Below are 17,504 nucleotides of genomic sequence, written 5' to 3' on the forward strand. Positions count from 1 at the left end.
CATACAATGCTTCTTTGGGTTTTTACAACAGCCTCAATTTAGAAGCAAGGAAACAGTCCGGGGAATATAGAATCATAAAGATACTGAGCAGAAGGACCTCGGACCTGTGCCTCCCTGAGTCTTGGTTACTTAATATGTAAAATTAAATCATGAAATCTGGCTCAGAAAGTTTATTGTGAAGATGAATGTATTTCATATACTGGAATGTACTGTATGATGTAAGGCTTTATTTTTAGATTAGAAATTTACAGTTCTGTTGGTCCCCCCCCCCAAACTTCCTTGATGAGGAAAAGAATTCTCCTGTTTCAAGACAGCCTCATTGTCACTTGGGGTTTAAGATTAGGGCAGATGCTTTTTTAAAGCAATTTATAGTTTTTAGCAAAAACAATTACTCTTGGGAACAATATGTAATCAGATGTGTGGTTGTACGGGACATAGGAATGTGTGGAATAACCGATAAATTCTAGTGAAAATTCTAAAGTGCCACAAAAGCTTCTGTGGAACGTAAGAAGGTTAAGCATGGCCCTGAAAAAGAGATCCAACTTCAAAGAACTGGGCACACTGATTTGATGAGAAGGACTACAACAAATATGTAGACACCATACCCCCTCTCTCCCCCGCCCTACCTCCCCAAAACGCATGGCAGGAGTCAAAAGAAAGTTCTAGATGCTAGGTATTGAATGAGGTATAAAAGACACTAATAAACAAGTAATGATACTACAGCAATCCGTGGAACTTTAATATAAAGAAAAAGGCCCCAGGGATGGGTATCTGTGATTATAATACCTATGGGAGGAAAGAAGCCAAGTCTTTCAGACAAAATAGTACCAAGAAGTGAGTCAAGGCATCAGTTCTGCCACACAAATAGGTGGGAGTTTGAATGTATGCTGGCTATTCCAAACAACGTGTCCTAACCCTACATCCAGAAATGGAAACTGGTCTAGTAGCTCTGAGAATTTTAAGAGACTTGAAGAAATATAGGATGGCAGTGCTTTGAAAGAACCCATTGATAAAGGAGGGCCCAGAGGACCCTCACATGTAAAATAACCACTGCTGAAAAGTTGTACATAATTATAATTGGAAGTAATTTTAAGACACAGTATCTCTAAAATGCTAAAAATACAGAAATTCAACCAATAAGAGAATTAGCACTTTGGGATTTGAAAACATGAAAAATAAATATTGGAGTTAATAAATGAGCATGCTTGAAAAAATGGGAAAGGATTATAGAACATAAAGCAAGAATGGAACTCTATTAAAAAAAACAACAACAACAACATTTATTTTTTAAAAAGCCAAGTAAGCTTTTGGGGCACCTGGCTGGCTCAGTCTTTTGGGGCACCTGGCTGGCTCAGTCTGTAGATCAAGCATCTCTTGATCTCAAGGTTGTCAGCTCAAGCCCCACGTAGGGCATGGAGCCTCCTTAGAAAAATGAATAAATAAAATAAAAATTAAAAAACAAATGAACTTTTATAGAGAGAAGTTTAAAAATGTTTTTAATATTCTACAGTGTCACAATGGCATCAGACATAACAACACTAGAAGGTGGGGGTCATTTGAGTAATATCTTTAAAATTCAGAAGGAAGCTTCCACCCAGCATAAAAGTGTACATTCAATCAAAATAAAATGGGAAAACAGAAAAGTTACATAAAGTCCCAAGGAATTGCTTCTTATTACACAGTATCAATAACACTTAGGTAATCCATTGCCCTAAAAAGGGTAAAGAATCAAAGTCCTGACAAGTGGGAAACAGACATTACAGATCAAATGTAAGGAAGGGAAGGAATTCCAGGGTGGAGGTGGGGTGCCCCAGGGCGACACAGGCCTGGAGTTCAAAAGCTGGTCCCAGGGTTTGCAGGGGCATTGCAAGGACGGGGTGGGTACTGTCAGATTGCATCCTGCGAACAGCCATTGAGAGGAATCTGAGGGTTCTGCCACAGCAACTGAGCAAGACGAGTGACCAAAACATTGAAAAGAAAACAGGCAAACAAAAAAGCAAAAACTCCAGGAAAATTTGTTTAAATTACAGTTGACCCTCAAACAATGTGGGTTTGAACCACGCCGGTCCACTTATATGCAGATTTTGTACGGTGCAGTATTGCAAATGTGTGTTCTCTTCCTTGTAATTTTCTTAGTAGCATTTTCCTCTCTCTAGCATAATTTATCATAAGAATATAGCATATAGTAACTATACATGGAAAATATGTGTTAATGGATTGTTTATGTTTCAGGAAGGCTTCCAGTCAATGGTTGGCTATTAGCAATCAGGTTTTGGGGGAGTCAGTAGTCATTTAGGGATTGTCAACCACACAGAGTGGGTTGGGACCCCTAACTCTCACGTTTTTCAAAGGTCAACTGTATAGAAGAAAAAAGTGTAATCATAGTTCAGCATGCAACATAGTTTATTGTGATAACACTGTCAATATACATTGTATATATTCTTTAATGCCATTCTAAGCACAACTGTATGATACATGAACTGAAATTATTCCCATCAGTGAACACACCAAACCTCCCTCAAGCTTTTTCTGCTGGCTCATATTCAAAAGGGAAGTTCCCTTTTAAATTCTACTTTCTAGGCTAAATTGTTGTTATTAGGACAAATTTTCTCACCCTCCTAAAAATTACATTTACAGACACAGATGATCAAGATTTGTAGTACAGTCTGTCCTCTCTGACTGACTCATTCTGCAAGTGTCAGAGATACCCTTGAGGTCCCACCCTCTCTGAGTTCATACCCCATTTAAGTGTTCAACTCTCAAATCCTGAGGGTCACTAAGCTGTCCATCTCTGCTGTCCACCACTTCTAGGAATTTTCCACTTCCATTTCAGATCTTCATTTAAAACCAATATGTATTTCAATATGTCCTTAGCAAGACTCAGATTTTCATTGTAGGAGAGCTGCTTGGTAGATAGGCACATAGAGAGAACACCAGACTGATCCCATCTTTATTTAACATTTTGACATACTGTTTGTGAATTTCTTTGCATGAGCTTTCATACTGATCTTAATTGCTGAGATTTTGCTACCTCTAGCTCTCGTTCCTCCCAGGACCAGACACTATCTTTAGTCAGATCTATACCAGTAAGACAAGGCATTAAAATCTGTACATTAGGCATTCCCATTTAAATATATATATATATATATTTTTTTTTTTTTCTTTTTAATATATTAGTCAAATCTTGGGGTTCTGGGTGGCTCAGTCAGTTGAGCCTAACTCTTGATTTCAGGATCTCAGGGTCATGAGATCGAGCCTTGCAAGGGGCTCCATGCTGAGCATGGAGCCTTCTTGGGATTCTCTTTTCCTCTCCCTCTGCCCTGCCCTACTGCTTTCCTAAGTGTGTGCTCTCTCTCTCTCAAAAAAAAAAAAAAAATTAGTCATATCTTGCCATTATCACTTGCACTACCCATAACTAAATTTTGAAAGTAGAAGTTTCCATTTGATCTCAAGAGAGTTGGAGAAAGCAGAGCAGAAAAGGGAGGAGTGAAATGAACTGCATTTTCAGAATGTCACCTAAGAGTTGGAAGCACTATGTGGAACTAGGGATTCAGGCGAGCCAAGCTCCACCAGGCTGCTCTCAGCACTGGGCACAAAGTCACACAGTCCAGTTGTCTGGTATCATCAGTCTGGGGCTACTTGCTGAGTCCCTCAGTACCATGCAAGGACTCAGGTCTGTGAATCCCCTGTCACAATTCAAGATAAGATAAAGCACCGAATTATTGTAATAGGTGTTCTCATGTGTTCTAAATGTTGTCATTTGTAAAGAGAATGGATTAGTTCAGGATGGCTCACATGGGATTCATAAAATCCAGCAAGTAAATTTTAGTTTAGGATAAAGACAGTAAGTTAAACACTGGAGATGTCCCTGGACAGGTGTGTTCTTTGATGCCCGAAGGGGTTGGAGTCAAGCTGCTCATCTGCCTAAGGAGTTGAGGATAAGATTTATGGAGAAATTAACAAAGATGGGTAATGACAGTGATAGTATTGATAATCAGCATTTATGGGAGGTAATGGGATAAAGTAACACTGAAAAGGCAGGCTTAACTTCAACCCCCAAGGATGAAAAGTTAGCGAGGCCATTTGGTGCTATGTAATCTTAAGCAATTTATGCAGCTCAAGCCAAAGTCTTAGTCTTTAATAGAGTGATAATGAGAACTCTGACTCATAGGAATTGTGTAAAGATCAAGGTAAGACAAGTAAAGTTCTTAGGAAATTTCCTCACATGTATACAAACTTGATAAAAAATGCACATATACTATTAAAAATGTAGATATATGATTCATTATTGAACAACTATCATTTGCCTAATAATTACATTTTTTTCTCTTGTCCTCACAATAACTCTATTAAAGATCCCATGTTTCAAGGGAGGAGGCAGCACCATGGAGGTCAAAGGAAATGTGTTCATGTTAACTTTCCAGAGCTAGTGCAACCAGCTCTACACAGACATGCCTGTCTCCAAGAATATACCTTCCCATTCTAACACTGAACTACTGAGCCTGTGAGCCTAAGAGACTGCAAAACGCCAAGACACATAGAAAGAACAACATTTCACAAATGTCTTTAAATATGACAGACAATATATAGATAGGCATATAATAAATTAACCAAAAACAATCGTCTCCAGGATACATCTCCAACAGAATGATTTATTTCTGCTTCATTTTAAAAAACTGAAATATGATGTATATATAATGAAATGTCCAGGACTTAAGAGCAGAGATTGCAGAGTTTTGAAAACCTTATACACTTACCCTTAACCTATGACCATTATCATAAAATAAGATATTTTTATCGTTTCAAAATTCCTTCTTGTGCCTGCCCAGGTTGTCCCCACTTGCATTCCAGAGGTAACCACTCTTCTAATGTATACGACCATCGTATTTTGTTAAGCTGTTTTAGAAATGCTTAGTATATCACAATTTTTTCAACTGGCTTCTTTTATCAACATAATGATTTTTAAATTCATTTATTTTATATCAGATGTCATCAGTTGCATTCCTCATTGTTGATGAATTTTCTTTCATTGTCCAAATATACGACAATTTGTTAATCAATTCTCCCATTGATAGCTATTTGAGTTGCTTCAACTTATAGCTTATTATGAATAAAGCTACTGGGATTATGTTCACACATATCTTGGTCTGGATACATCTAAGATTGCAATTGCTCAAAAATAAATTCTATATTTACCTTTATAAGAAACAGCTAACAATTTTCCAAAGTGGTCATACCATTTTGCATATCTACTGAAAATGTTCAAGAATTCTAGTTGTTGTATGCCTTGACAACATTTAGTGCTGCCAGTATCTCTAAATATGTCCATTTTGGTGGACAGTAGGGTGATAATACAGACAGTTTAACTTAAAATTTCCCTGGTGACAGGGATATTAAACACTTTTACATGTGTTTCGGCTTAAGGTATATCTTTCTTTGTGAAACGTTTGTTGAAATATTTTGCTCATTTAAATAAAAATGGGTGATTTTCCTTTCATACTATTAAGATGTTGGAGTTCTTTGTATATTTGGGGTATAAGTCCTTTGAAACATATATGTTTAATGAATACTTTATTTAAGTCTGTGGTTTGACTATTAATTTTCTTAGCACTGACTTCTGATGATCAGAAATTTTAATTTTGATGAAGTTTAATTCATGCTTATTTTTTGGATTTTTTATGATTAATGGAGTTTGTTTCTTCTCTAAGAAATCTTTCCATATGCCAAGTTTGCACAGATAATTCCATATGGCTTCTGTAATAAGCCAGCTTTTACTCTTGGTTTATGATCTGTCTGATACTGACATTTTTTTTTTTTTAATTGTTTGACACAAGAAAGAGTCCTATATCTGTTTTCCAATATGATACCCAAAAGTTCCAGTACAATTTTTCTTTTTAAGATTTTATTTATTTATTTGACAAAGATCACAAGTAGGCATAGAAACAGGCAGAGAGTGAGGAGGAAGCAGGCTCCCCACTGAGCAGAGAGCCCCGTATGGGGTTCAATCCCAGGACCTTGAGATCAGGATCTGAGCCGAAAGCAGAGGCTTCAACCCACTGAACCACCCAGGTGCCCCTCCAGTACAATTTTCTAAAAAGACTTTTTTTTCCCATGAAATTGCTCAGCTGTTTTGTTTGTTTGTTTGTTTAATCAATTGGTAGTGTAAGTACAGATTATTTCTGCTCTATAGTAGAAAACCAAATAGTATATAAAGCTCACTTGTGTATTTATTTTCAAGCATCACAGCTTTGTATTGTTTAGAAAGAGTTATAGATAGTTGGAAATGTCAGCACCCCTCTATCAGAAGAAGAGAAGTCCAGAAGGCAGGAAAACAGTAAGAATATAGTTAAATTCAAAGGCATCATCAGTCAACTGGATATAATTGATAGCTATAGACTATTTCATCCAACAACAGCAGAATGTAATTTTTTTCAAGTTCGCATGGGACATTCACCAAGATACACACCCTTCTAGGCCATAAAAAACACATTAACAAATGTTTTTAAAAAGAGAGAAATAATACAGTTACTCAATATGTGTCTGCTCTCAGACCACAAAGGACTAAACTAGAAATTAATGACAAAAAGAAAGCTGGAAAATTCCCAAATAGTTGGAGGTTAAACAACATACTTCTAAATAACACATGAATCAAAGAGAAATGTCAAGAGAGATGAAAAAGTACTCTTAACTAAATTCCAATGAAATATATAATTAAAAAAATATATATGTGGGATGCAACAAAAGCAGTGCTTAGAGGAAAATTTATAGCATTGAATGAATATATTAAAAAAGAATAAAGATCTGAAAACAATAATCATAGCTTCCATTTAGGGAAACAAGAAGAGAAAATTAAATAAAAAAGAGGAATAAAAGAAGGGCACCCAATGGCTCAGATGGAAGAGTATGCAACTCTTGATCTTGGACTTGTGAGTTGGAGCCCCACATTAGTGGTAGAGATTACTTAAGAAATTAGTTAAATTCATTAATTTAGTTAAGAAATAAAATCTTTTAAAAAGGAATTAAATAAAAGTTAGAGATGAAATTGAAAATAGGAAATTAATAAAGAAAATAAAGCCAAATTCCTTTGAAAAATTTTTAAAAGATAAGCCTCCAGCTATACTTACTAAGGAGAAAAAAAAAAAAGTAAAAAAGAATACACAGGTTACTAATGTCAGAATCAAAGGAAGGGGCATTATTACAGATACCATCAAGATCAAAAGGATGATAAAAAAATCACTATAAACAACTCTGTGCTCACAACTCTGTGCTCAAGATGAAATGGACCAATTCCTTGAAAAATAGTGCCAAAACTCACACACAAAATATATAGAATCTGAATAGGCCAATACCTGTTATTGAAGTTGAACCAATAATTAATCATCTTTTAAAACAGAGCCAGGCTTAAGTGGGTTCATTGGAAAATTCTATCATACATGTAATGAAAAAATTATGCTAATTCTTTATAATCTTTTCCAGAAATAAAAACAGAGGGAATACTTCTAACTCACTCCATGGGTTCAGTAGTATATGAAAGCCAGACAAAGACAGTAAAAGAAAAGAAAACCATAGATAATTATCTCTCATGAGTAGGATGTAAAAATCCTCAAGAAAATATTAACAAATCAAATCCAACAATGCATAAAAAGAGCTATTAAACATGATCAAGTTGGAGTTACTCCAGGTATGCAAGGGTAGTTCAACACTAAAAATCAATTAATATAATTCTTCACATCAATAGACTAACAAAGAAAAATCATATGATCATAATAATAGATACAGAAAAAATACTCGACAAAATTCAATAGCAATTTATGATAAAAATTGTCAGAAAACTGGGAATGGAGGGGAACTTTTTCAACTTAAAGAATGTCTAGAAGAAACCTAAAGCCAACATCATACTTGATGGTGAGAAACGCTAAGCTTTCCCACCAAGATCAGAACAAGGAAAAGATGTCCTTTCTCAGTACTCTTTTTCAAATTCCTTTTGTACTGGAAGTCTTGGCTAATACAATGAAACAAGAAAAAGAAATAAAAAGTGTACAGATTGGAAAGGAAGAAATAAAACTATCTTAGGTAATGACATAATTATCTATGCAGAACATTCCAAACAGTCAACAAAACAAAACAAAACCTCCAGGAACTAATAAGTGATTACAAAAAGTTTTCAGAATACAAGCTTAACATACAAAAGTCAATCACTTTCTTATATACCAGAAATAAAAAAATGGAATTTGAAATTAAATGCACAATATCATTGGCAGAACACCCCAAAAATAAAATACCTAGGTATAAGTCTAACAAAATATGTACAAGATACATATGCAAATTATTTTTGATGAGGATATCAAAATGATATTCTGTATTTGTGGAATATGGAATTCAATATTGTCAAGATTTAAGTTCTTCCCAGATTGATCTGTTGAGTCAATGCAATACCACTCCAAATTCCAACAAGGTATTTTGTGGAGATCAACAAACTGATTCTAAAGTTTATATGGAGAGGCAAAAGACCTAGAAGAACCAACAGAGTATTGAAGGAGAACAAAGTCAGAAGATTGACATTACCTGACCTCAAGACTTACTGTAAAGCTACAGTGAACAAGACAATCTTGTTTTGGTAAAAACAAACAAACAAACAAAAAAAAAAAACAAAACATATACATAGCTCAAGAAACAGAATAAAGAGCTCAGAAATGGACTCATATACATACAATTAACTGATCTTTGAAAAGGGAGCAAACACAATATAATGGACCAGAGATAGTTTTTCAACAAATAGTGCTGGAACCACTAAACTTCTATACACATATAAATGAATTTAGACACAGACCTTATATTCTTCATAAAAAATAACTCATTATGGATTATAGATGTAGATGTAATATGCAAACTATAAAACTACTAGAAAATAGCATAGGAGCAAATCTAGATGATTTGGGTATGGTGATGATGTTTTAGATACAACACCAAAGGCATGATCCATGAAACAAAAGATTGATAAGCTATGCTTAATTACAATGAAAAACTTCTGTATCAAATACACTATTAAGAAAATGAGGCGGTACCTGAGTGGCTCAGTCAGTTAAGCATGTGTCTTTGGCTCAGGTCATGATGCCAGGGTCCACAGATCTAGTCCTGTCTTGGTCTCCCTGCTCAGTGGAGACACTTTCTCTGTCTGCCGCTCTGCCTACCTGTGCTCTCTCTCTATTCCTCTGTCAAGTAAATATAATTAAAAAAAAAAATCTAGAAAAAAGAATGAGAGAACAAGTCACAAACTGGGAGAAAACATTTTCAAAAACACTTCTAATAAAGGACTATTATCCAAAATATACAAAGAAATCTTAAAACTCAACAATAAAAAAATGAACCACTTAATTAAAAAGAGGCAAAGGTTTAAACAAATACCTCACTAAAGAAGATATACAGATGACACATAAACATATCAAAGGATAGTGCACGTGATATTAGGGAATTGCAAATTAAAACAATAGTGGGATATGATTACTCACCTATTTGGCCAAAAACAAAAAACAAACAAACAAACTCAACACCCAAAGAACACATAATCCAATCAAGAAATGGGCAGAGGACATGAACAGACGTTTCTGCAAAGAAGACATCCAGATGGCCAACAGACACATGAAAAAGTGCTCCATATCACTTGGCATCAGGGAAATACAAATCAAAATCACAATGAGATATCACCTCACACCAGTCAGAATGGCTAAAATCAACAAGTCAGGAAATGACAGATGCTGGCGAGGATGCGGAGAAAGGGGAACCCTCCTACACTGTTGGTGGGAATGCAAGCTGGTGCAACCACTCTGGAAAACAGCATGGAGGTTCCTCAAAATGTTGAAAATAGAACTGCCCTATGACCCAGCAATTGCACTACTGGGAATTTACCCTAAAGATACAAACGTAGTGATCCAAAGGGGCACGTGCACCCGAATGTTTATAGCAGCAATGTCCACAATAGCCAAACTATGGAAAGAACCTAGATGTCCATCAACAGATGAATGGATCAAGAAGATGTGGTATATATACACAATGGAATACTATGCAGCCATCAAAAGAAACGAAATCTTGCCATTTGCGACAACATGGATGGAACTAGAGCGTATCATGCTTAGCGAAATAAGTCAAGCGGAGAAAGACAAGTATCATATGATCTCCCTGATATGAGGGAGTGGTGATGCAACATGGGGGCTTAAGTGGGTAGGAGAAGAATCCATGAAACAAGATGGGATAGGGAGGGAGACAAACCATAAGTGACTCTTAATCTCACGAAACAAACTGTGGGTTGCTGGGGGGAGGGGGGTTGGGAGAAGGGGGGTAGGGTTATGGACATTGGGGAGGGTATGTGCTTTTGGGTAAATTGGAAGGGGAGATGAACCATGAGAGACTATGGACTCTGAAAAACAATCTGGGGGGTTTGAAGTGGCGGGGGGGTGGGAGGTTGGGGTACCAGGTGGTGGGTATAATAGAGGGCACAGCTTGCATGGAGCACTGGGTGTGGTGAAAAAATAATGAATACTGTTTTTCTGAAAATAAATAAATTGAAACAAACAAACAAACAAACAAACAAAAATGACATCCTCAAATGCTGGCAAGGATAGAGAGCTATAAATATTTTCATTTAATGACTATCAGGAAGCAAAATGGTATAGTCACTTTGGAAGATGGTTTGGCAGTTTTTAGAAAGAAAACAGAAAGTAAACATACTCTTACCATATAAACCAGCAATCCTGCTCCTTAGTATTTTACCCAAATGAGCTGAAAACTTATGTCCTTACAGAAATCTGCACATATTTATAGCAGCTTTATTCCTAATTGCCCAAACTCGGAGGCGACCATGACGTCTTTCAGGATGTGAACAGATAAGCTGTGGTACATTCAGACAACGGAATACTATTCAGCTCTAAACAGAAATGAACTATCAAGCCCTGGAAAGACATGGAGTGACCTTAAATGCATATCACTAAACGAAAGAGGCTAATCTGAAAAGGCTCTGTACTGTATTATTCCAGCTATACGGCATGCTAGAAAAACAAAACTATGGCAAATAGTTTTGACAGGAAAACCAAATTAAACAAATGAAAACAAACAAACATCGACAACAACAGCAACAACAAAAGCAATGATTGCTCAGGCGTTGGGGGAATAGACAGATGAACAGACAGAGCCCGGAATATTTTAGGGCAGTGAAACCAGCCTGTAATGATGCTGCAATGGTGGATAACTGTCATTATTTATTTGTCCAAATCCACAGAGTGTACAGCACCGAGGATGAACCCTAAAATGCACTGAGGGTGATACCAATGTGTCCTGTAGGTTCCTCAAGTCTACCTCTAGTCTGGTCCTAGAGGCTGACAGTGGAGGAGGCCACACATGTGTGGGAGCAGCATATGGGGAACCTCTGTATGTTGTGCTCTAAAGAATAAAGTCTATTAAAAATAAAAAAAAGACACTTAACACATTTTTTTCCAAGTTGATGGTAATACGAGAAGATATTTGTTACTCCACGATGGCCAGAACTGGAATCCCCTTGTGTCAAATTTCATAAACAGAAAAACAAGATAGAGAAGTGCAAGGGCAAGTATCTCAGGGACAGGCAGTTCACGTGTAAAGGGATTTGATATGGTAAGAATGGGGGGGCTTTCACACATAAGTTCAGTGAGATATGGTGGTAGCAGAAATGGTGAGAGATAGACCCATGATGAGTGGAAGACGTGCTAGTGTCAGACCAAGTCAGGCATTTATATTCTATTTCTACTCCAGGGGCAGATGACCGTGGTAGTTACTTTTTTTTTTTTTTTTTTTTTAAAGATTTTAGACCATGGTAGTTACTTTTAAGCAAGGGAATGACGTATTGAAATGTGTTGAAATTAATTACTTCCCAGCCTCATGAATAATGGATTCATGAAGAGTGAGTTCCTGATGAGGAAGCCAACTCATAAACGAGGTGAGGATGGTGAGGTTGGGATAAAAAGAATCATCCCGATGAGAAAATTACAAAGGCAGCGTCACCATGACTTAGAGACTAATTGTGTATGATCATGTAAATGGACATTAACTGGTATGGCCAGGAGACAGAGGAGCAGCAGAACTTGAAGACTGATATGATCAGCCACGTGTATGCTTTTGCCATTAGCCAGAACAACAGAAGCAGCAACAAATGGACCAGAGCCAAGGGCAATGGGGTGTCGCACTGGAAGTTAGAGATGAGCATGTTGAGTTTATGTATATAATATTGAGAGTCACCGAGGTAAGGACAATGACCGCAGTTATGACTAAGGGTATGATCTACTCGCAATAGGAGAAAAGAGAGGGGAGCGATACAAAACCTTCAAGACCTGCAGCAATTAAAGTGCAGTAGAGAAGAAGGAGTAGTCAGAGCAGGTGGTGAAAACCAAGCATATGTGATGTTACTAAAACCAGGGAAAGAATGGTTCAATAATGTGGGAATATTCAGCAGTATTTAATGTTTCTGAGAAGTCAAACAAGAAGAACTTTAAAATAAGATTGTCCAATTTTATCCCTCTGAAAAATGTAATAAATAAATGTGTTTTCCAAACATAAAGAGATGAAAAATCAGCCAGGAGAGGACTTGTTATTTCAAGCTATTATGGGACAGTCAACCTTGGCACGATTTTAGTATTAGGAAATGTGAGTGGGGCTTATGCAGATTCCATGACATTTTTAGAATTTCTGTGGTTTACCAGCAATGTGAAGAAAAAATCAATAATTCTCTATTAAATTGAAGAAGACGTTCATTTTCTGGAGACCTATTCTGTCTCTTGAGTTGATATCAGTTATATGCACTCTAAAATTAACTTATGGGGGTCACCCCTGCCCTGAGGTTGAAAAAAAAAAAAAACAAAGGTAGCTTCAGAGTCCATATAGAGTGGCAACATTTAGCATTATTGGATTGGTCTAGATACAAAAGTCAAATAAATCCTTCTCATTGCTACAACCTTCTGCCAAATGGAAGTAATCAACCTGCAAAGCCATTTATATCATAATTTTTAATATGTAAGTTTTTCCTGAAACTAGGTCACACCATTTGAATTATATTTTTCTATTCCTACATCCAGTTCACAGACATTTACTAGGGGTTGATTCTACGTGACATTCCAACTTGGGTGACAGGGACACAAGGGCCAGTGAGCCCAAGTCTTGGCTCCCAAGAGGTTCACAGTCACAGCTCAGGATTGAAGCAAAGTACATAAACCTTCTTTATAGAATCATACATTTCAGCCTTTAATTACAAGCTTTCCCTCTAATAGGGTACTATTTTAAGGGTCTGACTTACTTGTATTCTGTGTCAAATCAAGAATTTGGCTGAACAGGTTTACTCTCCTCTCTGATTTTAATAGACGTGTCAATCGTAGGGGTGGTTCTCTTTTTTTTTTGAAATTCTCCACAAAGGTCTATAACAATTTTTGCTCTTGCTAATTTTAAAATTTCAAGATTTACGAAATTCTCACATATGCCTGCCCAAATAATGAGAGCCTCTATTCTCTGAACTGTGATCATCTTCTCTAAGGGAGACACAGATGGTAGGTATTTGAAATACCTGGAAATCAGAAACCATTATAGGTCAGTAGGCCACATCTACTCTCTGGATTATGCTGTACTTACTTGTCTTCACTGTAGTTTTAATCAAATTTGAAGGATAATGATAGAGTAAATCCTTGCTCATAGGAAATAGTATTTATAGGAATTACAAAAAGAGGGCAAATAAAAAAACAAAATCTTTGGATGACATTTAGGAATGGTTGACTTTGGGGAATGGATTCTGAGGGAAGGCCAACTTCTAAAACAAACGATGCTTGTACTCTTTACAGAAAATCTTATTAAAATCTTATTAAATAAATATCTTATCCTGATAATATACTGTTCATCTTAAAGTATGTTTTTTTTTTAAAGATTTTATTTATTTACTTGACAGAGAGAGATCACAAGTAGGCAGAGAGGCAGGCAGAGAGAGAGAGGAGGAAGCAGGCTCCCTGCTGAGCAGACAGCCTGATGCGGGACTCGATCCCAGGACCCTGAGATCATGACCTGAGCTGAAGGCAGCGGCTTAACCCACTGAGCCACCCAGGCGCCCTTAAAGTATGTTTTGAATGGAATTCTTCTACATAAAAATCCACTTGTTAACTGATATGTTCACAGAATACATAGATGCTTGCTTTGCTAAAGGCAACCAGCATTTTCCTCAAATCTGTCATTGGATTAGCTGCATACGAGTGCCCTTCATGCAAGGCCCTTTACCTAACACTCACCTTGGATTAGTAGAGGTCTTAGCTACGTCTTCAGAACAGAATAACCTGGGGAGATTTCAAAAATTGCAGCTGCTGGGACACACTCCCAGAAATTCAGGTTGACCAGAGTCAGGTATATTCCTTTGTTAAAAGCACTCACAAGTGATTCTGAATCACTTGCATTTGGAACTACTCAGTGGAAAAGAGCAGCTAGCGTGAATCTTTAAAATGCATTCACCAGCAATATCTTTAAACTTCTGATTAATTATGAGTAGTACTGTGGGCATTTTTTAGCCGAGAAAAAACTGATTTGGGGGAAAACTGAGCTGTATCCACTTTTACTCAATAAATGAGGAAACCAGGACCTAAACCCAAGTAAGCATGCTTTTTATTTCATTATAAGCATGATCTGTGAGGTTGTATGTGTGGGGGCTATAAGTTGATATAAGCACAGATATTTATTGTGGAAGAGGTAGGTGATAGAAAGATACATAGAAGATTAGGTACATAGAAAAACAGATAATAGATGATAGACAGATAGATGGACAGATAGGTGAATTAAGTTGTCCAAAAGAATTCAGTTCTATAGGAAATTGTTAACAACTTATTTGGGCCATGCATTATGTTTAGGCAAAGGAAATACAAACAGAAAACATGTTTTTCATCACAAAAAACTTCACAGAAGAAAAATAAGGTCAGAAATATTAATCTATAATTGCAGTATGGTATAACAGACCATAAATATAGTATAACATACTTTGAGAGGATAATAATTTGAAGGTGGAATTACAAGGTAATAAACAAGAAAAGAAACAAGAAAAAGAAGCAGTATTTATCATTGAATACTTACATGACATTAACCTGAGGCTGGCTGTCCCCTTTTTGGTGGGAGGAAAAAGTGGTAAAAGATTTGCTACATCATTTTCCCTTTCATTACAGAGTTGTATATTTCCTGGGAGTGACCACATACATCATTAGTTAGACAGTCACTATGATGTCATTAATGGACACCATAGCCACAAAATAGGAACTATTTTAAGTCACTTGAGCTTAGTCTACCATGTTTTTTACGTCCAGCTGCATAGTTACAAAACACTTTGCCCCTCCTATAGCATGAAGGAGTGCCCTGCACTGAAAGACACAGGCTTCGAGTCAGGAAGCCCAGGCTTGCCCTCTAGCCATGTAATTTTTAGGACTTACCATGGGTAAATTACTTAATCTCTGTGAGTTTCAATTTCCTTACTCACAGAAGGGGGAGAGTAGTGCCTAAATAAGGTATTCTAGTCAACAAATCCACCATGTGTTTTGGGAAGGCTGGGAGTGGTTTCCCCACACCTCCAACAAGCAATGCTTTGACAGCAGCTGGGTGTCCAACGGTTCAACTCAACTGAATCCTGATGCAATCGACCCAGAGACAGCATCAGATCCCACGAGTTAAGCATTCAGTCTTACAAAATTGTCCCTTTCCCCTCACTCCCACTCTTCTAGCCACTAGTTGCAAGACAAGGTAGTTACCCGTACTTCTGACCAACTGGCTATAAATCAGAAGTACCTGTGGCCCACTCCTTGGGTTTGATTAATTTACTAGAACAACTCACAGAAATCAGAGAAACATTTTACTTACTAGGTCACCAGTTTCTTATAAATGGATATAACTCAGAAACAGCCAGGTGGCAGAGGTACATAGGGCAAGGCATGGGGGAAGGGAGTGGAGCCTCCATAGCTCTCAGATTATCACCAAATCTCCACTTGTTCACCAACCTGAACGCTCCTAGTCCTTTTGGGTTTTTATGGAGGTTTCATTCCATAACCATAGGTGATAAAATCATTGACCAGTAGAGACCGAACTCCATCTCCAGCTCCTCTCCCCTTCTTGGAGGTGGAGTCAGGGGGATGGGACTGAAAATACCAATCCTCTAATCACAGGGTTGGTTGACCTGACAACCAGCCTCTATGCTGAGGTTACTTAAGGGCTTTCCAAACATCATCTCATTAACAACAAAAGACACTTTTATCGCTCTTATTACAGGAAATTCCAAGGAATTCGGGAGCAGTGAGCCAGGATGCATGAACAAAGAGCAAATATATATGAGAAATATATTTTGGTCATTTCTTATATACAGTATCACAATGCCTGATTTACTCTCATGGATTAAATAAAATGACAAAAAACTTTAAGCTAAATGTCTGACCAATACATGTTTGGTAGGGATTCGGTGCTTTTTTTTTTTTTTTTTTCCTTTTAATCTGAAAAGATTATTATTGGTTGATAAGGATTGTGACCATTCTAGAAACCATGCATGACAACGTCTTTCACAATTACATAAAGCGGACCACTTGGTGGTAGTAGAAGACACTGATGGGTTTGAGGGCTACATGAAGAATCTTCCCTTAAAACGAAGGGTTCTATTCTACAGTTGGGCATAGGCAAAGACTATTTTAGCTACCGTTTGTGTTATATTTTCTGCCACTTAATACTTTTCCTCCTCTTGGGTTTGGCCTGGGATACAAAAGGTTGAATTAAAGAGTTGGCAAAAAAAAATGAGTTTCTAATTTTAACGCATTGCATTACAGGAAGACAATCTTTCACATTTATCAAATTGGCTCATTGAAATAATTTTAGTTTCCTCTGATGAGTTAGCTGGCACAAGAAATACACCACCAGCTGCATTGTTTTCTTCATTGGTGCTCATCATAAAGAAGCAGAGGAGCCACCTGTCTGATTGCTCAGCTCAGCTGCCCTTGACTTGACCCCCCCAAAGGGGGGGTGCAGAAAAAAAAAAGTTGGTTTTGCAGAAGCCATTAAAATGATGACCATCAATTGTCCAGGTGTCTGACAATTTAAAGCAAAACAAAACAAAAGATAAAACTGCTCAGTGTAAGATGAGATCTCTATTTGTATGTTTGGAATTTGATTAGCTCAAGGGAAAAATAAACTATTTTCCAGAAATCTTCAAAACTCACCCCAAATGCCAACATACTTTTTATTTTTTAATAGAATATGTTCCATTAGAATAACATTCAAAGAGACCGGGGACCACACTTGTTTTATTTCTGCGGTATCTCCCTTACCTAGAACAGTAACACATTGTAAGCTCCCACTAGTATTTATTAGATAAATAAATGAGGCCAATGATTTCTCTTCTCCAGTGTGTTTGTTATTAAAAAGTGACTTTTTATTACCTCAATGCTATAACACAAATGATTGAATTTTAAAAAGAAATACCAGTGTCCAAT

This window comes from Neovison vison, chromosome 4, assembly GCF_020171115.1.
Source record: "Neovison vison isolate M4711 chromosome 4, ASM_NN_V1, whole genome shotgun sequence".
NCBI classification, from domain to species: domain Eukaryota; kingdom Metazoa; phylum Chordata; class Mammalia; order Carnivora; family Mustelidae; genus Neogale; species Neogale vison.